The 24858-nt window shown below is 48.8% G+C and overlaps 1 long non-coding RNA gene across 1 annotated transcript in view; it reads right to left on the minus strand.

Moving 5' to 3' along the window:
* The window catches only part of LOC142295359 (uncharacterized), a 58432-nt gene extending 36054 nt beyond the window's left edge, over positions 1-22378 (minus strand). Inside the window, exons 1-2 of the long non-coding RNA XR_012751437.1 lie at positions 22075-22378; positions 4474-4549 (exon numbers count right to left, since the gene is read on the minus strand). This is a non-coding gene — a long non-coding RNA (uncharacterized LOC142295359). The remainder of the gene's footprint in view (positions 1-4473; positions 4550-22074) is intronic.
* Positions 22379-24858: the final 2480 nt, after the last annotated feature.

Raw genomic sequence — 24858 nt, forward strand, 5'->3', positions numbered from 1 at the left:
CCGAGGACGCCATAGAATATGAGACCCTGAAAGCCGAAATACTTGCTCGGTTGGGGGTGAATACCTATGTACGGGCTCAGCGGGTAAATCAGTGGTTCTATGAGGAAGTCAAACCCGTACGCTCCCAGGCCTATGACTTGTTGCATCTGGTAAAGAAGTGGTTGCAGCCTGACACTCTGAGCCCTGCGCAAATGGTGGAAAGGGTAGTGGTTGATCGCTTTGTGCGCACTTTACCCGTCACCATTCAACGGTGGGTAGGACAGGGTGACCCAAGTACCCTGGACCAATTAGTGTGCCTGGTGGAGCGGCATGTGGCTACGCAGGACTTGATACGGGACACTGAGACTTTGCGTGCCGCCCGTCGGTCCGGCCCCTCCAAGCCTCGGGCCAAGGACCCACCGCTGACACCGGTGCGGGAGTCTGCTACCGTTCCGTCTGAGGCCGCGCCCGCCATCCCTGAGGTCCGGAAGGCTATGTACCCTAAACGACAATTCGTCAAGGGGGTTTCCTTCCCTATTAGATGTTGGCGGTGCCAGCGGGTGGGACATATGGAAGCCCAGTGTCCACTCATCACGGAGCCCATGGATTGTGGGGTTACCCGGCGGGGTTCAATGTATGCTCAGGCGGTGTGTACCGTGGACCTTGTCTCCCCTGAGACTGAGCCCCACTTGTGCCAAATACAGGTGAATGGATGTCCGGTTATAGGCTTGTTGGACTCCGGAAGCTTAGTGACCCTTCTGCGAACAACCCTAAGGGCTGAAGTAAAGGCCACAGGACGTACCGTGGGGGTGGTTTGCATACATGGGGACCGCCGAGACTATCCCACGGGGGTTGTCACCATCACAGCACCCTGCGGGCAGGTGCAACATGAGGTGGGACTTATGAACACTCTTCCCTATGACGTGATCCTAGGAAGGGATCTGCCGTATTTTTGGACTCTATGGAAGGGGCCTCCTAAGTCCCCTCAAGTATTGGACAGTCCGGGACCTGAGCCCGACAATCCCGAATCCGGGACGCCTGCCGTAGGGGTCCCCATGATAGGGACAGGATGTGAACCCGATAGGTCGCCCCTAGAGGTATTGGCAGGAGAGGCTGAGATGGTCGAGCCCATCCCGGAGTTGTAGGCGTCCCCAGATACGTTTGGGACAGCCCAACTCCAGGACCCTACATTAATACATGCCCGGAGTCGGGTGACAGTAGTTGACGGGGTGGCACAGCTGCCCGGTGCCCAGGTAAGGTACCGACATTTCGCTCTTAAGCAGGATTTACTCTACCGGGTAGATGAAATACGGGGCGTGGGGGTAGAGCAGTTGGTGGTGCCCCAGCCGTATCGCCGGCGGGTCCTCGACTTGGCTCATAAACACCTGATGAGTGGCCACCTAGGGGTCAAGAAAACGCAGGAGCGAATATTGCAAAGGTTCTATTGGCCCGGGGTCTTTGGGGAGGTAAAACGGTTCTGCGAAACCTGCCCAGAGTGTCAGCTTACCGCATCCCTGACCCACTTTCGCAGTCCGTTGGTACCGTTACCCATTATAGAAGTCCCTTTTGAACGGATAGGGATGGATCTGGTGGGGCCCCTCGTAAAGTCCGCTCGAGGGCACCAACACATCCTAGTGATCGTTGACTATGCCACCCGGTATCCAGAGGCGATACCTCTCAGACATACTGCGGCGAAGCTTATAGCTCGGAAGTTGTTTGCTGTGTTCTGCCGGGTGGGGTTGCCCAAGGAGATCCTTACGGATCAGGGGACCCCATTCATGTCTAAAGTGACCAAAGAGCTATGCCGGCTACTCCAGATCAAGCAGTTGCGTACGTCTGTGTATCATCCTCAAACGGACGGTTTAGTGGAGCGATTCAATAAAACCCTGAAAACCATGCTCAAAAGAGTGATTTCCAAAGACGGGAAAGACTGGGATATGATGCTTCCCTATTTGATGTTTGCCATCCGAGAGGTGCCACAGGCATCCACGGGGTTTTCGCCTTTTGAGTTGTTATACGGGCGACATCCCCGGGGATTGTTGGACCTGGCAAAGGAAACATGGGAGCAGGAGCCCACCCCCCATAAAAGTGTGATTGAACACATTTTAAGAATGCAGAACCGCATAAGCGCGGCCATGCCAATTGTGAAGGAGCATTTACAGGAGGCTCAGGCCGCGCAAAGCGGCCGCTACAATAGACAAGCCACCGTGCAGACCTTTAAACCCGGGGATCGGGTGTTGGTATTGGTCCCCACGGCGGAGAGTAAATTCCTGGCTCAGTGGCAAGGCCCCTACGAGATAAAGGAAAGAATCGGGGTGGTCAACTATAAGGTATTGCAGCCCGGTAGGCGGAAACCTGAACAAATATACCATGTCAACCTGTTAATACCTTGGCAGGAACGGGAAAGCCTGATGGTTGATTTATCCCCATCTCCCTCCTCTTCGGGTCGTTCATACCCTGCTCCAGCGACCTCCGGAGAGGATGAACCGGAAGTAAGGATTGGAGAAGCCCTCACCAAGCAACAGAGGCGAGAGGCCAGACGGCTGGTTCAGCAGAACCCCGATGTCTTCTCCGAGCTGCCTGGTAGGACCAGTCTGATACGACATGACATTGTCACCGAGCCTCACCTGAAGGTACGCCTGAAGCCATACCGGGTACCGGAGGCTCGAAGACAAGCCATATCAGAGGAAGTGAAGACAATGCTACGCCTGGGGGTCATCGAAAAATCCCGGAGTGAATGGGCTAGTCCCATTGTCCTAATACCAAAACCCGATGGCTCCTTAAGGTTCTGCAATGACTTTTTAGGTGCGGCACCTCACGCTGCCGCACATGTGAATTTGCCTTACCTTGTAGCTCATTTTCAAATACTGGTGAGACTGCCACATATTCCATTTCGAGGTACATTAATTGTAATACCACCAATGTGGTTTATTGCATTAAGTGCACCAGCTGTAACCTACTTTATATTGGTTGTACAGTGAGAAAACTCAAGGTGCGTTTTAATGAACATATCCGGGATATTTATAATTCTAAGGGCACCGTTATTCCAGCCAGAAATCTCTCATCGGCATCCAGACATTTTATTTCACATCACAATTGCAATACTGACTCCCTGCGTGTTTTTGGCTTAGAAAAAGTTAAAATCTCTCCTCGTGGTGGTGATATCCAACATCAGGTTCTCACACGTGAGGCTTTTTGGATATTTCATTTGGGAACTAGAATACCCAATGGTCTTAATCTGAGACGAGATGTCATGTTTCATTATTAAATCTTGGTAGATAATGTTCGCATGTACATTTCGGATGATAGAGTTTTTTTATGTGGAATTTGAATATCAAAAATCTTTTCTGTATATATGAAAAAAAAAAAAAAAAATCTGTTCACTTATTGTTGAATTTTTGTATTGTTGCTTTGTATGTTATCTACCCCATGCTGGCACATGTGCTTTCTGATTAAACACACTCCTCCCATTGGTAGGAGTGAGTTTAAATGCTTGTGAGCAAGACATGTTCACTCAGGCTTGACAAAGAACGCAGGCAGCGTTCGAAACGCGTAGCCTTACGCCGCATATGGGCTCCCTATTTTTGTCATCACATTAATTTTTACGTCATTTAATAAAATTTTGCATCAGTTTTATTACTACTCCGGAAGCTGGATTTTTCTTTCTTCTATTGGACCCTTGCACTGCCAGAGTGTTATCCTTGCATGCCGGACTTTGCCCCAGTTGAGCTGGATCACCTTTTTTCCTTCTCATTAAAATACAGTGGTCCAAGCAGTTCAAAACAGCATTAATGCAGGAAAGTAGTGCAGATAGGACTACGCGTTTCAGTGGTAAAATCCGCCTTCTTCACGGTCCAGAAGAGATTCAGAAGAGAAGGCGGATTTTACCGCTGAAACGCGTAGTCCTATCTGCACTACTTTCCTGCATTAATGCTGTTTTGAACTGCTTGGACCACTGTATTTTAATGGATCTATGAATAAAAAGTAAGAAAAAAATGTTTAACAGCATCCTGGATTGCTCACGTTATTGCTGGACTTTGCTCTGTTGTTGTTCACATTTGTATGGATGACTCCTACATCCTGACCCGGGCACAACGAAGTTAACCAGGTCAGCTGAGGTTCCAGGTGGTTCACAGGAGTGAGCTGGTCTACATTGCTGGACTTATATATATATATATATATATATATATATATATATATATATATATATATATATATAAAAAAAAGAAAAAAAAAAAGAAACACTTGTGAGGCTCATGTGTTGCCCATGGCAATTGCTTGTTAGTTGGTTGCTATGGGTAACCACAATTTTTAAATTAGTATTTTTTTTACACATAAAATGGCCACCAGCAACATCAGGATGGCATCAGAGAGAACAGCGGCCATCAGATCCTTAGCAGCCAATCAGAAATCACGTTTCATGTTTTCCATCCAGGATTAAAAATGAAAGCCAAGCTCTGATTGGTTCCCAACGCCGTGTGTTGTTGGAGATACCTGTCACCGTGTAGGGGTAGTAGATCCAGGGTTTTTCCACACGTAGAACATTCAAGGAACCACGCTGGGTATCCTTCTGCAAAAAAAAGAGGTGAAAATTAATACTGACCCATAATATGCTCCATAAAGTCCCCCACCGCTTCTTAATGCCACTTGTAAAATAACACTGCTCCTCCCCCACCTGCAGCCCCTCATATAAAAGTACATCTTCGGCTCCTCTGGAGCGCTTACCTGTGCCTGCGCGTCCTCCTCTTCATTCCTGCAGCTGCGGCCCCCGGTGATGATTATGTCGGTGCAGGACTGAGGCGCGCTCCTATGCAGCCCTGGCGATTACGGTACGTCGCGGGGCTGAGCAGAGCTGCTCTCCCTCCTGTCACCGGCCGCACTGTACAAATGTATTGCGCGCCTGAAAGACACGCATACATCTGAATACCGGCGCGGTCGGTGCAGTCCTGGGGACTCCCGCAGTGAACCGCTAGGACCTTTGGTGAGTCACATGACACATGTGATGTCACTAAAGGTCCTGCAACTGCGAAAACTTCAGTGATCGTACAGAACTTGTACGATCACTGAAGTTTACGATTGAAAGGCTGGGTGCCAGGGCCCACTCAGGCCTGTGCATGGGCGTACCCAGGACCAAAACTAGGGGGGGGGGGGCAAGCCATGGTCGTTCGGGTTGTAAAATATTAGAACGGAAAAGGTGAATGAAACGAAAATTTTGAGAATTAAATGTAATTATAGCTTGATTAATGACTCCGCGCCCCTCTCCACACACACACACACACACACACACACACACAATACATCCCCCATTACCCACTACATACACACAAATACCATGCACCCCCCATTACCATCTCCCCACGCACACAATACAATGCACCCCCCCATCACCCCCTACACACACACACAATACAATCCTGATAACCCCCCACACACACACACTACAATGCACCCCCATTACCCCCCACACACACACACACAATGCATCCCCCATCACACCCCACACACACACGCACAATACAATGCATCCCCCATCACACCCCACACACACACACACACAATGCACCCTCCATCACCCCCTACACACACACACACACACACACAAATACAATGCATCACCCCCTACACACACACACACACACAAATACAATGCATCCCCCATCACCCCCTACACACAAACACACACACACACACACACAAATACCATGCACCCCCATCACCCCCTCCAAACACACACAATACAATGCACCCCCCATCACCCCCTCCAAACACACACACACACACACACAATACAATGCACCCCCCCCACACACACACATTACAATGCACCCCCCACACACACACACAATACAATGCACCCCCCATCACCCCCTACACACACACACACACACACACACAATACAATGCACCCCCCATCACCCCCTATACACACACACACACACACACAATGCACCCCCCATCACCCCCTGCACACACACACACCACACACTACAATGCACCCCCATCACCCCCTATACACACACACACACCACACACTACAATGCACCCCCCATCACCCCCTATACACACACACACAATGCACCCCCCATCACCCCCTACACACACACAATACAATGCACCCCCCATCACCTCCTACACACACACTACAATGCACCCCCATTACCCCCCCCCCACACACACACACAAATGCACCCCCATTACTCCCCCCACACACACACAATGCACCGTCCATCAGCCCATACACACACACAATGCATCCCCCATCACACCCCACACACACACGCACAATACAATGCATCACCCCCTACACACACACACAAATACAATGCATCCCCCATCACCCCCTGCACACACACAAACACACACACACACACACACACACACTACAATGCACCCCTATTACCCTCACACACACACACAATACACGCTCTATTATCCCCCACACACAGTACATCCCCCCATCACCCCCTACACACACAAATACAATGCACCCCCCATCACCCCTACACACACACCCACAATACAATGCACCCCCACTACTCCCCACACACACACAAATGCACCCCCATTACTCCCCCCACACACACACACACACACACAATGCACTGTCCATCAGCCCGTACACACACAATGCACCCCCCATCACCCCCTCCAAACACACAGAATACAATGCACCCCCCATCACCCCCTACACACACAATGCACCCCCCCATCACACACACACACACACTACAATGCACCTCCCATCACCCCCTACACACACACACACACACTACAATGCACCCCCATTACCCTCACACACACTACAATGCACCCCCCATCACCCCCTACACACACACACTACAATGCACCCCCATTACCCTCACACACACACACACACAATACACGCTCCATTACCCCCCCACACACAGTACATCCCCCCATCACCCGCTACACACACCCACCCACAATACAATGCACCCCCACTACTCCCCCCACACACACACACACACACAATACAATATATCCCCCATTACCCACTACACACACACACAATACAATGCATCACCCCCTACACACACACACACACACACAATACATCCCCCCATCACCCACTACATACACACACAATACCATGCACCCCCCCATTACCATCTCCCCACGCACACAATACAATGCACCCCCCATCACCCCCTCCAAACACACACACACACAAATACAATGCACCCCCCCATCACCCCCTACACACACACACACACAATGCACCCCATCACGCCATACACACACAATGCACCCCTCCATCACCCCTACACACACTACAATGTACCTACAATGTACCCCCCATCACTCCCCACACACACACACACACACACACACACACACACACACAATACAGAGCACACTCCATTACCCCTCCCCCACATACAATACAATGCACCCTTCATTACCCCCTCCCCAGACATAATACATTGCACCCCTCATCACCCCCTGCAGACACAAATTACACTGCCCTATTACTACACACACCTGCCTCCCCCCTCCCTCGGAATACAGCACTCCCCCTCTGCCTGTCACAAAACTGTGTCTCCTTCACAAATGTTCCCCGTTATGTGTCCTCAGACCCTCCCCACACATCCCCATTAATTACACCTGTCACTTCGGCTCCTCCATGGAGCGCTTACCGCTGCCTGATGAATCCAGTGTGGCGCCCGCAGCACTGTGATGACGTCAGCAATGTGCTGATCTCATCACGTCCTCTCACACATATCCATAGGGGCCCAGGGGGGGGTAGGGGGGCTGTGCCTAAGGGGCATGGCCATCAATAGCAGGGTCCCACCGTGGGTTCTCCCGACCTCCTGGTGGGCCAGTCCGCCCCTGTACGTGAGGATGGGGCCCACAAAAACCTGTAGACGGCCCTGCCTGCATCCCTATATGTCACACAGCCTGTACCCAAACTTACCCCTCTCTCAAACACCCTGCACCCCATTTTGTCACAATCTGTACCCCTCATATGCACTCACCCTGCAACCCCATTTTCCCTCATTACCGGTCACGCGTTCCCATCTCCTTCAGGAATCAGGATCGTCTGGCTTTCTGAGCGGCTCCTCCCACTCCGTCACATGGGCATGACATCATCGCAGGTCCTATCTACACCACTAGGATGTATTTTCGTCATCTGGACAAGTTTCTGCTCTGCCTCTGCAGCACTCAGGCTATTTGCGCATGTGGCGCCCCTGAGGCTTCCGTCGCCACAGGTCATTGCACCCCATCCAGCGGTGTGATGCCCCATTCTGGGAGAGGAAGAGAGTGAACTCCGGTCCCCTGGTAAATCCACACTACACCCATTGCTAGGAACACACTGGGACCAGGGAAAGTGGCAGACAACCTTCCCATGCTGCATGCTGGGAGGGGTCGTAAGACCCATCCCTGCTCCTATAGGGTAGAACAGGGCAATTGGGGAGGTGCCATCAGAGAGCAGACACAGAGAGAAAGGTCAAGTTTAGTCAGTCTACCTCAGGGAAGGAGAGTGTGAAGAGCCAGCATGTAGTTGAGGAAGAAGAACGAGAGAAAGGAGGGAGGAGGAGGCCTGCTGGAGGCAGGCAAGGAGGAAAGAAAGAAGGAAAGAAAGCTCCAAGTCAGAGAGGAGCAGAGAAACAGAAGGAGACGCTTCCTGGTGAAGACCCTGGGACCCAGAGGTCCAGGTGACACCACGTAGGAGACAGAAGGAGTCGCAGGGCCACGGGTAGTCTGTATAGCTGTCGGGGCAGTTTAGAGCTACGGTGGCCTGTTCCACAAGAACATCGGTGGAGGGATCAAGCTGCGACAGGGGACGGTCCCTAGAGACTGGAGGAGTGCAAAGATCATCTCCAAACAGTAAAAACCGAGGCCCAGGGAACGTTGTAGACTCCCCGGGCCAGAACCCATAGCAGAACTTCCAGAAAACGGGTAATCAGCCGACAGGTGACCCCCCAGCCTGGAGGCTGTAGTGGAGGCCAAGCCAGGTTTATCCTATCAAAGGCAAGGCTAAGGAAGACAGCAGAAGAAAGAGACACTAAGAGAAGGGTACCGGCTTTCACTCTCAGAATCACCCAGAAACGGCGGAGGTCCCTGACAGTGGTCCCAGCAGTCCAAGGGTCCCTACAGCGCTGTGACAAGAAGTGTGAGTAAAGAACTTGAACTGCACCCTTGAAGTGGTCTCTGTTATTTCAGCTGCATTGACATTCCCAAGCACCAACAGTGCCCCGGGCATTGCTCCACCTGTGGGGAGCAGTACCACCATTGCTGCCATAACATCATCCCGGTGGCCTCACACAGCAGCGGCGGCTTAATAGCCGCATACCACAGGTGGCGTCACGAACACAACTTTATCCACCAAGCCACATATTTTACTGACACCCACCAGGGCCACGAAGCCGGGCCCAGCCACCACTGACTACCACCGGACTAGTCCGGCCCGGCACCGGGTGTCCCACAGCCCTGGGGTGGGCGAGTCACGCACGTGTGCGTATTGCATGCATTTATGCTGCGTCTATAGCACTGCAGTGTATATGCATGTGTCCTGCGTCCCCTGCACAATCTATGAAGATTGTGCATAATCCGTGCGCACCATGCTTTTTTGAACGCAGCGATTTGAGTGTCAAAAATTTTACAAAATCTCTGCATTTAAAAATGTAGCATGTCACTTCTTTCGTGCGCTTTGGATGCTGCTCCCACTCTGTCTATGGGAGAGGCGGCATCCCGAGCGCGTGAAATCGCCATCTATTCTGCAGACACACTACATCCATTATGCAGTGTCTGCAGCGATTTGAAGCGCACATGAGCTGCCAAATCACTGCAGAATTTTCTACAGTGACACGACGCAACGTGCGCACATAGGTGGAAGCGCCTAGTGGACCTCCTCTGAGCACAGGGCAACTGCCCCCTCTGCCACCTCCCGGTAGCTACACTACTGCCGGTCATTAATAGTCCTGGTCTTCTCATATGGACCAACATGGAAAAGGAGTAATAGATTGCAGTCACCTGTCCTACAGTCTCTTCCCCCCAGTAATGGCTGATAACAGGGAGTAATAGATTGCAGTCACCTGTCCTACAGTCTCTTCCCCCCAGTAATGGTTGATAACAGGGAGTAATAGATTGAAGTCACCTGTTCTATAGTCTCCGCCTCCATGGCTGATAACAGAAAGCAATAGACTGAAGTCCCCTGTTCTACAGTCTCCCCCTCCAGTAATGGCTGATAACAGGGAGTAATAGAATGCAGTCGAGGGCCTACAGTCTTTTTCCCCCAGTAATGGTTTATAACAGGGAGTAATAGATTGCAGTCACCTGTCCTACAGTCTCCTCCCCCCAGTAATGGCTGATAACAGGGAGAAAGGCAGGTTTCACATATGCGTTGTTTCGACGCAAACGGACTCCGTCACTAATGTATTACAGTTCATTTATTTACAGTTGAAGAGCGACAGCATGCCTCATGCACTACCCGCATGTGTCCACATGGTGTCGCGCTTACACTGTAAATAAATGAACTGTAAGGCTGCTTTCACACTACGTCTTTTTAACATGCGTCCTGAACGTTTTTTTGCTGCAAAAGCGGATCCTGCTTTTACAGCAAAAAACGCATGCAAACGCATGTGTTACTTTGCAGGATCCTGTCACTGGATGTTTAGGGGCGGGCATTGGAGTCATGTGATCGGGAGTGAGGGGAACTAAACGTGCCAGACTGGGAGCCGGCTTCTTACAACTGCGGAGGTTCGTAACCAAGGTAAACATCGGGTATACTTGCTTGGATACCCGATATTTACTTTGGTTACGAGCGTCTGCAGCTGCTAGGAGCCGGGCTCCCTGCACACGTAACCAACGTAAACATCGGGTAACTAAGGACGCATGTTAGGCTGCTTTCACACTACGTCTTTTTAACATGCGTCCTGAACGTTTTTTTAACGCAAAAAGGATCCAGTGCAAATGCGTTTTCATTTCAATGCATTTGCAATGGACTCGCGTTAACATGCGTTCACCTGCGTTTGCGTGCGTTATAGTGAGGATTCAGCGACTTGCAGTTTTTTAACATCTTTCAAAAACGCTACATGTAGCGTTTTTGAGCTGCGTCCAAATACTGCAAATCGCTGGATCCTGACTAAACAGCACGCAAAACGCAGGTGAACGCTGGCGTGCTGATAGACAGGATCCTGCTTGCTCTACTGAGCATGCCCAGAACCAGTCTCGCGTGATCAGTCCCTCTCTCTCCTCCCTCTCTGTCTCTCCCCCTCCCTCTCCTCCACCTGAGAGCTGCGGACACTCGTAACCAAGGTAAATATCGGGTAACCACTTATCTTAGTTACCCGATGTTTACGTTGGTTACGTGTGCAGGGAGCCCGGCTCCTAGCAGCTGCAGACGCTCGTAACCAAAGTAAATATCGGGTATCCAAGCAAGTATACCCGATGTTTACCTTGGTTACGAACCTCCGCAGTTGTAAGAAGCCGGCTCCCAGTCTATCACGTTTAGTTCCCATCACTCCCGATCACATGACTCCAATGCCAGCCCCTAAACATCCAGTGACAGGATCCTGCAAAGTAACACATGCGTTTGCGTTTTTTGCTGTAAAAGCAGGATCTGCTTTTGCAGCAAAAAAACGTTCAGGACGCATGTTAAAAAGACGTAGTGTGAAAGCAGCCTAATACATTAGTGATGGAGTCCGTTTGCGTCGAAACAACGCAGATGTGAAACCGGACTAATAGATTGGTCACCTGTCCTACAATCTCCTCCTCCATGGCTGATAACAGGGAGTAATAGATTGCAGTCGAGTGTCCTACAGTCTCTTCCCTCCAGTAATGGTTGATAACAGGGAGTAATAGATTGCAGTCACCTGTCCTACAGTCGCCTTCCCCCAGAAATGGCTGATAACAGGGAGTAATAGATTGCAGTCGAATGTCCTACAGTCTCTTCCCCCCAGTAATGGCTGACAACAGGGAGTAATAGATTGCAGTCGAGTGTCCTACAGTCTCTTCCCCCCAGTAATGGTTGATAACAGGGAGTAATAGATTGAAGTGACCTGTCCTACAGTCTCCTCCATGGCTGATAACAGGGAGTAATAGATTGCAGTCACCTGTCCTACAGTCTCCTCCCCCCAGTAATGGCTGACAACAGGGAGTAATTGATTGCAGTCACCTGTCCTACAGTCTCCTTCCCCCAGAAAAGGCTGATAACAGGGAGTAATAGATTGAAATCACCTGTGCTACAGTCTACTCCTCCACAGAGTTCCGGAATATCCCTGACGTCAGATAAAATCATGTGACTGCTGAAGCACGCGACACCTGACCGAGTAGATAGCACTGCGCATGCGCGACTAATTAAAGGGCCAGCTGGGACCGATTATGTAGTGGGGGTATAAAAGATCTGAAGGACACGGCATTTTGAGACTCCTTGAGGAAGACCATGTGAAACAGTGGCAAAAGAGACACAGCAGTGCCACATATTACAGGAGATGATGGGTGAGTGCAATAAATAACTACTTGTGTTTATGCTGCTGGGTGGTGAGATATATCTGATTTACTGTTTATGCATTCAGAGCCCATTAGAGATATTACTCCCTCTGGACTTTTAGGTACTTAGCACTTTATTTTGCTTGTAGTCCTGCACCATGCACTTTTTTGTAATGTATTGATGTGTTTAGATATTTATGTGCAATAAAGTTTATATGAAGCCTTTCAATATAGGTGATGATCTATATGTTGCCATTTTTCTATAAGGTAAAATTCTGTGGAGGAGCTTTTCAGTTATACTATCCCATGATCTCAATTGAGGAGGCTGGGAAAGTCTTAGGCTACATGTCGACGCTGCGTTATTTGCTGTGGTTTTTTTGGTGCAGTTTTGTTGTCAGAACTTTCTGACTTCCCAGCAAAGTCTATGAGAAGTCAGATTTGCTATGTGCACATTGCAGTTTTTGTCTGGGGCTGCCACCGGTCGGGGTTTTTGTGGGCCCTGGGCTGCCACCGGTCGGGGTTTTTGTGGGCCCCATCCTCACGTAGACACGCACATACAGGCATAGGCTGGAGTCACACTTGCGTGTATCGGATCGCACTGCCCGGACCGGCCGCGGCTCTCCTGAGAGGAGCGGGTCAGCATCATAGAAATACATACAGCAGAGCCGCTCCTGACAGAAGAGAAGCCAGCCGGTCCGGGCAGTGTGATCCGATACTCGCATGAGTCACATACAAGTGTGACTCCAGCCTATGCCTGTATGTGTACGTATCTGTATGTGCGTGTCTACATGAGGATGGGGTCCACAAAAACCTGCAGACAGCCCTGCCTGCATCCCTATATGTCACACAGCCTGTACCCAAACTTGCCCCTCTCTCAAACACCCTGCACCCCATTTTGTCACAATCTGTACCCAGGGCCGGATTATAGGCGGGGCAGACGGGGCTCCAGCCCAGGGGCCCCCACCAAAAGAGCTTCTAAGGGGGCCCCCACCATACTTGGCACCTGTCAGCATTTTTTTTTCTTCACACCCTCTCCCCCTCCGTAAAAACAGTAATAAATCAGCTGTGTTTTCGGGGGGGGGGGCGCGGGGTGTTGAAGCACCGCTATTTATTTGTATCTGCGTCTTTAAGACGCAAAAACAAACTGCGGGCACAGGACGCTGATTGACACCGGAAGTACCAGCGGCCACTTGTACTTCCGGGGTCAGGTGTGCTAATGCTCCCTGCTATGTGCTGCGGCCGTACCCAGCGAGGGGCGGGCAGCTTCCCCCCCCCTCCCCTCCCCCTCCCTCTCCCTAGAAGCAGGGGCACTGTGTAGTGCACCGCTGTATCTGCTGTCCCCGCTGCGCTCCTCTACACTGTGTGCATGCCAGGCACACTAGAAGGAGGCAGCGCGCTGTGCTCTGTCGGCTCTGCTGTGTGCTGTGCTCGGCATGCACCCAGTGTAGAGGAGCGCAGCAGAGCCGATGACCGCAGCTTCCTCTTTCCGTTCCTATTCAAATGTATTTGCATCTTTCAGACGTAAATACATTTGAACAGCGCGCCGGGACTGGGCCCCGCCCCCGACGTGCAGCAACGTGATGAGATCAGCAGCTTGCTGACGTCATCACAGTGCTGCAGGCGCCACACAGGGGACAAGAGGAAGCCAGCGCTCCATGAAGGAGCTGAAGAGACAGGTGTAATTAATGGGGATGAGTGAGGAGGGGCTGAGGACACAACGGTGAACATTTGTGAAGGAACACAGCTCTGTGACAGGCAGAGGAGGAGTACTGTATTCCGAGGGAGGGAGGAGTGTGTAGTGATGGGGCACTGTAATTTGTGTGTGTAGGGGGTGATGAGGGTTGTATTGTGTGTGGGGGGAGGGGTAATGGAGGGTGCATTGTATTCTGTGTGGGGTAGGGTAATGAGGGGTGCATTGTATTGTGTGTGGGGGAGGGTTAATGGGGGGTGCATTGTATTCTGTGTGTGTGTGTGTGTGTGTGTGTGAGGTGATGTGGGGTGCATTGTGTGTGTGTTTGTGAGGTGATGTGGGGTGCATTGTGAGGTGATGTGGGGTGCATTGTGTGTGTTTGTGAGGTGATGTGGGGTGCAGTGTGTGTGTGGGATGCATTGTAGTGTGTGGTGCATTGTGTGTGTGTGTGTAGGAGGTGATGTGGGGTGCAGTGTGTGTGTGTGGGGGGGGGTGCATTGTAGTGTGTGTGTGTGTGTGTGTGTGTGTGGGGGGTGCATTGTAGTGTGTGTAGGGGGTGCATTGTAGTGTGTGTGTGTGTGTGTGTGTGTGTGTGTGTGTGGTGCATTGTAGTGTGTGTGTGTGTGTGTGTGTGTCAGAGCTGTGTGTGTAAGAAGCAGTACTGTGTGTGTATATATGAATTAGAGCAGTCTGTGCGCCCCCCCCCCCCCAGAACTATATGGGTCCCCCAGAGCGCTATGTCACCCATCGCAGTAATGAGTACACCACCAAAGCTGTTTGCCACTCCAGTAACGTCTATGCCCCCTGCCCCTCCTGTAATGTATATATTGTAGCCCCCAGCCCCTCCTGTGATGTATATACAGCAGTGCTGTCAGTGTGCAGTCATGTCTGTTAGTGACAGCCATCATGAAACACAGCCACATGTCCTGAAGGAGCTGGACGGAAACAAGCGGGAGAGGTGAGTGAGGCTGCTGGCGATTTCCCCATATTAATACCTGTAAAGGCTCATGCACACGTAACTGCTGAATATTCTGCAGCGATTTGACAGCACATGTGCACGTCAAATCGCTGCAGAAACACTGCATAATGGATGCAGTTTTTCTGTACAGAAAATCCGATTTCATGCGCTATGGCTGCTTCCCCCACCATAGACAGAGTGGGAGCTGCATCCATAGCGCACGGAATAATTGACATGCTCATTTTATGAACGCATGGATTTGGGTCAACATTTTAGCACCCAAATCACTGCGTTCCTAAAAGCTACGTGCGCACGTATCATGCACAATCTACATAGATTGTATAGGGGACGCAGGACGCATGCATTTACACTGCAGTGCTATACGCAGTGTAAATGCATGGAATTACGCAACGTGCGCACGAGCCCTAATGCGTCTGTGTCTGCATATATGTCAGTGTATATGACTGTGCATATATTTGTCTGTTTATATGTATTTTTCTGAATTTGTCTTCAAATATGTATATGTATGCCTGTATGTGTATGTGCGTGTCTGTGTGTGGATGGGGTTCACTGAGACTCTTTCACCCGGAGGCCACAAAAACCTGGAGCCGGCCCTGGCTGCCTTAACATTGGGATCAATAAAAAATGTGGGTAAAGTTTTACACGCTACAATATATATAACGATGTGTCACGTCGTAAGTGACGCACATCCGGCATCGTTAGTGATATTGTAGTGTGTGACAGCTACGTGCGACCCTGATTGTGCGTTAAAACGTTGATCGCTGACACGTCGTTCATCTTCTAAAAATTGAACGTCTGGTTGTTCATCGTTCTTGAGGCAGCACACATCGCTCCGTGTGATACCCCGGGAACAATGAACTGCAGCTTACCTGCGTACTGCCGGCAATGCGGAAGGAAGGAGGTGGGCGGGATGTTTACGCCCCGCTCATCTCCGCCCCTCCGCTTCTATTGGCCGGCCGCTGTGTGACGTTGCTGTGACGCCGAACGTCCCTCCCACTCCAGGAAGTGGATGTTCGCTGCCCACAGCGAGGTCATTTGTAAGGTACGTGTGATGGGGTAATCGTTTGTGCGACACGGGCAACAAATTGCCTGTTCCGCACATACGATGGGGGCGTGTGTGATCGCATATGAGATCGAAATGTGTAAAGCAGCCTTAACTCTACTTTCCGTGTATAAGTGACGGCTGTGAGTGATCCTGGACTGTGTCTGTATTGTAGTACTGTAAATCTGAATGTGGCAGAACAGGATAAATGTTCATGGATTTCTATCTAAATGCTACAGTTCGCGCTCTACTGTTATGGCTAAAAATGTTAACGTTATGGGGCCCCCACCAGATTTTCTGCCCAGGGGCCCCCACCAACCTTAATCCGGCCCTGTCTGTACCCCTTGTGAGGTAAATCCGGAGATATGACGATAAATCATGATATTCAAGTTATGTCAGGAAGCCCTCTCCTGGTGTCACCCCCCCCCTTTCCTTCACACAACTTGTTTAGCAACCCATCCCATGGCCATCTCCTGTGATATGGAAATTAGGTGATGTGGGAACAAAGGACACAGGATGACTCCCTGCCGTCACCCTGTAACAAGAGTTGTATCTCATTATAAGGCTCTGGAACTAGCCAGACAGAACGACTCCAGTAAAAAATGGTTCATATCTCGCAAGCCATATTTCCGATAAATACGGCAACCATAAAAATGGTGTTTTCGCATGCGGACGATGCTGGCACACCTTTTTTATGGGAGCGGGAGCTTGGGAAATACCCCAGGCGTGATATCAGCCAATGTGGAACTAGTAGACAAGTCATGAAACCTCTCATTCTGTAGCTAAATTCATAACTGTCACAATGAGAGCATTGGCGTCCGCCTACGACGCTCCCAGGCCAAGTTATGGCCATATTCCATGTTGTGGATTTTGTCCATAACTCCAGCCAGGGGTGGAGCAGTGCTCCCTCTGAGGTCACGAAGGTAGGAGGGGACCTGGATTTGCCCAGGTTGATAACCCTACTTCGGCCATTTTCCAGTGTTCTTTCGCTGGGGGTCACGTGCAGGAAACATCTGTGGGAGTTCCTGGAAACCTGGTCTACAGCGCCCCCCTGTGGCCAGACGCACAAGGTAACTGATTGAATTGCATACCTGTTTGTAAACCATGCTTTATCTGTAACTGTACTCTGACATATGTATATTCTGTAGATTCCCTATTGTATATATTGTAGTTTCTAGTGTGCTTTAGGCTGATTAAATTATATAATTAATCTTGGGCTGTTCTGTTATCTCGATCTTGAATCCCACGTCTGTGTGTTCGGCTAATAGTTACCGTGAAGCGGTTGGTGGCAGCGAGTTGTGCCAAGGATTATTGTGGGGAGGCCAGTGAGATTCGGGAAGATATTATATATTCCGCCCGCGGAGGTCGGGGGAATATATACCCTACTCTCACCGGGGACCCTTCAATAATCGGCATAAGTAGTATAGCGGCCTCCTTGCTTATTGTCGGGCAATTCCATAATTGGCCTGACTATAAGAGGGGCGCTAGAGAGCGCGTCACGTGCTCTGTCTGTCGGTCGGGAGGTATAAAGGAGGGGTGACCCCCACTTGTTACCCCCCCGATTGTGACGTACTGGTAGCCAGCGCGGGGGATTTCTGAGTGACCCCCCCGGTGGTTTGTGACACCCCTCATATGCACTCACCCTGCAACCCCATTTTCCCTCATTACCGGTCACACGTTCCCATCTCCTTCAGGAATCAGGATCTTCTAGCTTTCTGAGCGGCTCCTCCCACTCGGTCACATGGGCATGACATCATCGCAGGTCCTATCTACACCACTAAAGGGTATTTTCGTCATCTGGACAAGTTTTTGGAAAGTCTAAGGGCGGCTTTGCACACTACGACATCGCAGGTGCGATGTCGGTGGGGTCAAACTGAAAGTGACGCACATCCGGCATTGCATGCGACATCGTAGTGTGGAAAGCCTAGATGATACGATTTACGAGCGCAAAATCGTCGTAATCGTATCATCGGTGCAGCGTCGGCGTAATCCATAATTACGCTGACGCGACGGTCCGATGTTGTTCCTCGCTCTTGCGGCAGCACACATCGCTGTGTGTGAAGTCGCAGGAGCGAGGAACATCTCCTACCGGCGTCACCGCGGCTTCCGTAGGATATGCGGAAGGAAGGAGGTGGGCAGGATGTTTACATCCTGCTCACCTCCGCCGCTATGCTGCCTGCCGTGTGACGTCGCTATGACGCCGCACGACCCGCCCCCTTAGGAAGGAGGCGGGTCGCCGGCCAGAGCGACGGTCGCAGGGCAGGTAAGTGCATGTAAAGCTGGCGTAGCGATCATGTTCGCTACGCCAGCTATCACACAATATCGTACCTGCGACGGGGGCGGGGACTTTCACGTACGACATCGCAGCATCGGCTTGCGATGTCGCAACGTGCAAAGCCCGCCTTAGGCTACATGTGGACGCTGCGTTATTTGCTGTGGGTTTTTTTGGTGCAGTTTTGTTAGACTTTGCTGGAAAGTCAGAAAGTTCTATGAGAAGTCAGATTTGCTATGTGCACATTGCAGTTTTTGTCAGGGGCCCCGGGCTGCCACCGGTCGGGGCCGTTTCTGGGCCCCGGGCTGCCACCGGTCGGGGCCGTTTCTGGGCGGCTGTAAGCTGTTATATTACATATTAAATTTCTTCACATGCATATCATCCTACTGTACCCTTTTTCAATTACCCTGGCAATGAATGGTGACACCCAACACAGTAAGATCCCCAACTGTGACCCCACCCCCACACAGCATTCCATGCAGTATAATGGCTCACACACAGTCTGATAGACCCCCACACAAACTTTCATACTGAGTAGATGCTTGCTTACAGTATAATGGCACTCCAATAATAAGTAAATTATAAAGACTCCCTCATAGGCATTGAAATAATATAATTGGCCTGACAAAACTTTCCACATAGTATAATGGGCCCTACATCGTCTTCCATGCAGTAATGGGCCTTATGTCCTCCATGTATTATAATACACCCCATATTTCGTGTTATGCACCGCTTGTATTCCTCAATATAGTATTATGCAGACCCCGTATAGAATTGTGCGCCCCCATATAGTGTTATGCACCTTCATATGCTTTTAGGCAACCCCCATATAGTAGTGTGCAGCCCCAATAGTCGTCTGGCCACCGTGATACATAAACTCACTTCTTCCGCTCTCCGATCTCCTCAGCAAGTCTACTGAACTGCTGCTTTCGTCACATCTCAGCACAGCGGCACAAAGTGGTGACATGATAGCGCTCCGCTGTTCTGACACATCAGAGTGCTGTAGACACAGCGGGAGAGTGATGAGAGAGCAGTGATGGCAAACCTTTCACAGGCTGAGTGCCCAAACTGCAACACAATTTTTTAACTTTTTTTTTTTTCCTTCTACAAAGTGCCAACTTGGTAATTTAACAAATTCTATTATGTTAACAATTGATTTTAAACTTACCTTTGCAGTCTTCTCTTCAGCAGGGGGGCATCAAGCTCATGCCTGCTTAACACACATTGAAGCTGAGCCACTCCCACTGCTCTTTCTAGCGACAGCAGTTGGATCGATCTTTATGGAAAAAATGCATAATATTACATATATTTTTAGCTTAGAATGCAATCCGATTCCATCCTGAAATTCACATCTACATTTCAAAGTGTCAACATCTCTAAATCTTATGAAGACATACGAGTTGTTCCTCTCCCCTTTCATTATGTAGTAATGTCCCCCATCCTGTACTAACATCCCCCTTCCTGGTAAATATGACACCATCATAAAATAGACATCCTACATTCTGGTATTTGTCCCTATCATGGCCCCATCCTGATAAATGTCCCCCATCCTGGCAAGTTCCCTCCACATCCTGGCAGGCTCACCCATCCTAGCAGGTCCCCAATTGCCAATACAATTGATAGTGTGATTCTTGATGGGGGCACAGTGTCAGTGCTTACTCCGTGCCCCCTTAACTAATGGGCCCCAAAGTGGTCATGTTGCATGCCTCTATTAGCAGTATGCCCCTGGGTACTGTATGTGCTGGGAGCATCTGTACAAATCAGGGCAGGAGGCTAATTGGAAATTTCTACAATCATTGGTCGGCCGCACAAAATGATGAACTTACAAATTACCCTGCTATATTTTGGGAAAACAATGAACTCCCTCCTACTGTGGTGGCTGGAGCTGCTTCTTTGTGTGGGTTTGATATTAGGCGATATTGATCTTATTGCTTCTCACTACTGCTTTTCCAGGTTTGTGTCAGCTGGGTCTGCTGTATATACATCACATAGGAAATGCTGGGGTGAGATACATTACTGAGGTGGGCTGGGGGGCCTAGACATGACTGGGGGGGCTATACAGGACTAGGGAGGCTGATGGGGCCTAGACAGGACTTGGGGCATATACATCACAGGGAAGGGCTGTGGGGCATAGATGTTACTGGGGAGGTCTTGGGGGCATAATGTGACTGGGGAGGCTAGATGGAACTGGGGGTCCTATACGGGACTAAAGAGGTTGGGAGGGGCTTACATGGTACTGAGGAGGCTGGGGGAGGGGTCTATACGAGACTGGGGAGGCTGATATGAGGCCCAGACAAGACAGGGGGACTAGACATCACAGGAAACACTGGGTGCATATACATCACTGGAGATGCTGGGGGTATATACACCACATGAGGGGCAGGAGGCATATACACCACAAGGGAGGGCTGGGAGTCATCACTGGGGGGGCCGAAACATGACTGGAGAGTCTTGGTGGGGGTCTAGATAGATTATGCTATTTGATGTTTGGTAGCCCTTGTCACAGCCGTCTGACTTGTACAGATAAATGTCTAAAAAGAGCAACTATAGCAGACACCAGGTCCCAAAATCCAGCACCTATGTAACAGAACTGTCCAATCACACAAAGCATTGCAGTATCCAGGCAACTGAAAGGCCAATCATAAAGAAGGTATGTAAAAGCTTTCCAATCCTGTGAACGAATCCCTATCATAGCAACCATACAGACCAATCATGAGAGCCCATCTATATGTTTTATACACCTTCACAGTACATACTCGCTCACATATAATATCTAATACACGCAGCTCCGCTACATGGGTAAGGGACTATTAACAGAATGTAAGTGAACCCTCTAACTCAGAGGTCTCAAACATGCGGCCTACAGACACCTAGACCCCGTGACTATTGTGGCACATATATACACATCTACACTAATAACAAGGGATATTGCAACAGGATGGGCACATTAGTACAAGGGAACAATATGGGCACATTAACACAGGATGGGGAGACCTTATACAAAATGTTGGCTTAAATTACTATATGGTGGTAATTGTAAAATATTACTTACAAGAAGTGGATAAAATGGGGAAAACTAATTTTTTTCCCCATTGAAAATACTTTTTTATATATACTGAAATAAAAAAGTGCACATTTGTTATAATAAACGAGCGAAAATGTTAAAAAAAAAAAAAAGTGATGCATATTTTATTCTATAAACATTTGGAATCACTAAAAAAATGTCACTGGGTCCACCAAAAAATGCAGCCCCGCCAATAATTTTTTTTTTCGATATGCAACTCTTATACTCAGCCAAGTTTGAGACCCCTGCCCTAACTTATTAAGCCCCTATTCAAATGAACTGCATTAATGCATGTGCGCCCCTAGAGTGAAGCAACACAATGTGAGGCCTTTCAGACTGACTTTGCCTTTTTTGGACATTTATTTATTTATTTATTTTTTTTATATATATATAATTTTATCCCCATCCCCCCCCACTTAGTCTGGTGAAACCTCTCCTCATTTATCAAAGCTTTATAATTAAAAAAAAAAAAAAATACCCTCTCTTAGTTATCCATAGAAACCAGCCATGATTAATAAAAGCTGAGGCCTGACTGGTTGCTATGGGGTAACAAGAACAGTTGTAGTAATGTTATATATTCTCCATAACTTCTCACCTTTCTCGCCCACCAGGCCGATGTGACTGGGTCCTGAGTCTCTGGAAGATTTGCTGTAATGGCTCGTCCTCCATTTACATCTGAGTCTTGTCATGGCTCTGTGAAGGTGCGCTAAGAAGCAGTTATCCTTTAATTATTTTTTCTTGTCTTTACCCTCCTTTCAGTGTCCATGTTCTCTAATTGGTTTCTCTCGCCACGATTTCCTTCTCATCCTTTGGTTTCCAAATCCTTTGTCTGCTTCGCTTTCCCCACTCTGAGCGCTTACATGTATCTCTACTCTCCTGCAGTGAGTGAGTGCAAAGCACCTTAGCTGTCCGCCTGTGCTGCCACATTCTGGAACCTACCATTGTGATGTCATACAGCTGCCACATTCTACCACCTGCCATTGTGATGTAATTGCTGTGTCAATGTATCTAGCTCCCAGCCATCTTGGATCCTGCTGGACTGTCCTGATTTTGAGGGACATATCTTGGTAGATAAAGACATTCTGCCACCATATGATATGTATTTAATGCTGCAGATATTTTAAAAGTGTATGTGTGTGTGTGTATAATATAATATATATATATATATATTATACACACACACATACACTTTTAAAATATCTGCAGCATTAAATACATATATGTGTGTGTGTGTGTGTGTGTGTGTGTGTGTATAATAAATAAATATATATATATATATATATTTATATATTATATTTTATTTTTTTTTTTTCAATTTAAATGTATTAATTATGAAAGTTCAAATTAAACGCAAAGCTTCACTGTGCAATCAATTATCTTCAGATTGAGTTCTTATAGTAAGGGATTCCAGCTTAAAGCCGTGACCACCGGCTACATGGATACAAGGATAAAGTGAATCCCATGGGTAGCTTAAAAAAAAAAAGCTGAAGGATTTTTACTAAATGCTCCATGAATGCATTTCTGGCATTATACAACCTTAGTCAGAGTCTGGAAATTGCATCATGGGACATTTGTGTAACCCCTTAACAAGCGCGGGCAGTAAAATTACGCCCTAAGCATTCATAGTGTAATCTCCACCGGCTGCTGATGGGGAACTGCACACATGTCAGCTGACTTTAACAACTGACATGTGTGCATTGCAGGCACAAGTGGATCCATGTTCCACCCATGCCTTACCCCTAAATCTTCACTTACCCGGCTTCATCAGCATCGCATTGATGTGATCACTGTGAGCGAATTGTTGTCATGGTAGGACAGGGTCATGTGATAACTCCCGTAGCTAGCATTAATCACTTCCTGTTTCACTCGGCCGGCTGCTGCCAGTGACAAGAGGTAAGTGTTTCTGTGATCACAGCTGTGTAGCTGTAATGAACAGAAATACATCAGCAATCAGACTGCTGATCCTTATAATTGTAAATGGTGCTCAGAAAAATGATCAATATAATACAAATTTGTGGCACACGTGGGATTGTGAGAACATATTTTTTACTTTAGTGATTTCTGCAAAAAGTCAAACCGTCGTATTTTTGTTTTTTTTTGCCAATGTTTGGGCTCTTATATTCAGAGCCTTCGTCTGGGCAAAATTGATTCTGAGGTTGACTATGACAGACTTGCAGAACTAGTTGCCTGAAGCAGTAATGAGTGCCTTGTTATTAGGACAAGGAAGCAGCAGCCTTCACACCGGATATTCCTCCCAGGCACCCAGCTGCTCTCCTAAGGCGCCAGCCCTCCATTATCTTCACCACAGATGTCATGGATTGTGATAGGTTAATCTCCAGTGGCTGTCTCCAGCAGCAATTCCCTACACATGTCAGCAGATTTAAACAACTGACATGTGTTGCTATCATGCACGAGTGGATCTGTATTCCACTCATGCCTGTTAACACCTTGCATCTCACTGTCTAAATGTGACAATACCACAGCAAGCAGAAAGTCCAGCACCACAGAGCTAACGATAGACGTTTTTGTTTCTTATTTTAATTAGTCCCTATATTAGACATTATATTTTATTGCACTGATTGCATGTATAATGTATTGAAATGCACCCGCTTTGCAATATATTATACTCAGTGCAGCACTGACAGACATCTGGGATCATGCTCCTGGTATTATCCCAGAGGCTTTCTGTACTTTGCTGACCCGGAGGTCATCATGACTACCTCAAGCATGGCAACAATTAGGCCCTGACTATATCACTTTGTGGAGGTACCAATCGGAGGGGAGAGGAAATAATCCCTCAAACCTGCCCGATAGCAATTGCAGCATTTAGAAGGTTAAACACAGTTGAGACCATCCCTGGCTGTGAGACGGGGCTTGGCTGTTGCATACGCAGTCTCCGGCAGCGATCTCGTGGGCATATCTCCCATGCTCCCGCTACTGCCAGGACTTACTGGGTATGTTCTTGGTTGGGAGCACACTGACTGTCAGGATGTACCCAGTACAGGCAATGTTGGGAATAGGTCATGGCATTTTCTCCTGTTACCCTTGTGAAAATGGAAAACTTGAGGCTAAAGTAACATTTTTGTGGGAAAGAAATTTTCATTTTTTTTTATTCCTTCCACATTGCCTTATTTCCTTTGAAGCACCTACAGGGTTAATACGTGCCAGCATTGAGAAACATGTGATGGTGTCTCTGTGGCATTCTTATTTTGCATATTTTCCCAGGGGGCCTTGTTCTAGTGTCACTGCATTGAGAAACACGTGATTGTGTCTCCGCGGTGTTGGATGTTGATCTCCCCGAGGTCAACCATCCTTACCTATGTTGAATATGGATTTGAGCAGTTTGAGGGGTGCTGTTATTGTAATGGTGTGAGTTTTG

Source organism: Anomaloglossus baeobatrachus, chromosome 3 (assembly GCF_048569485.1).
Source record: "Anomaloglossus baeobatrachus isolate aAnoBae1 chromosome 3, aAnoBae1.hap1, whole genome shotgun sequence".
Classification (NCBI taxonomy): domain Eukaryota; kingdom Metazoa; phylum Chordata; class Amphibia; order Anura; family Aromobatidae; genus Anomaloglossus; species Anomaloglossus baeobatrachus.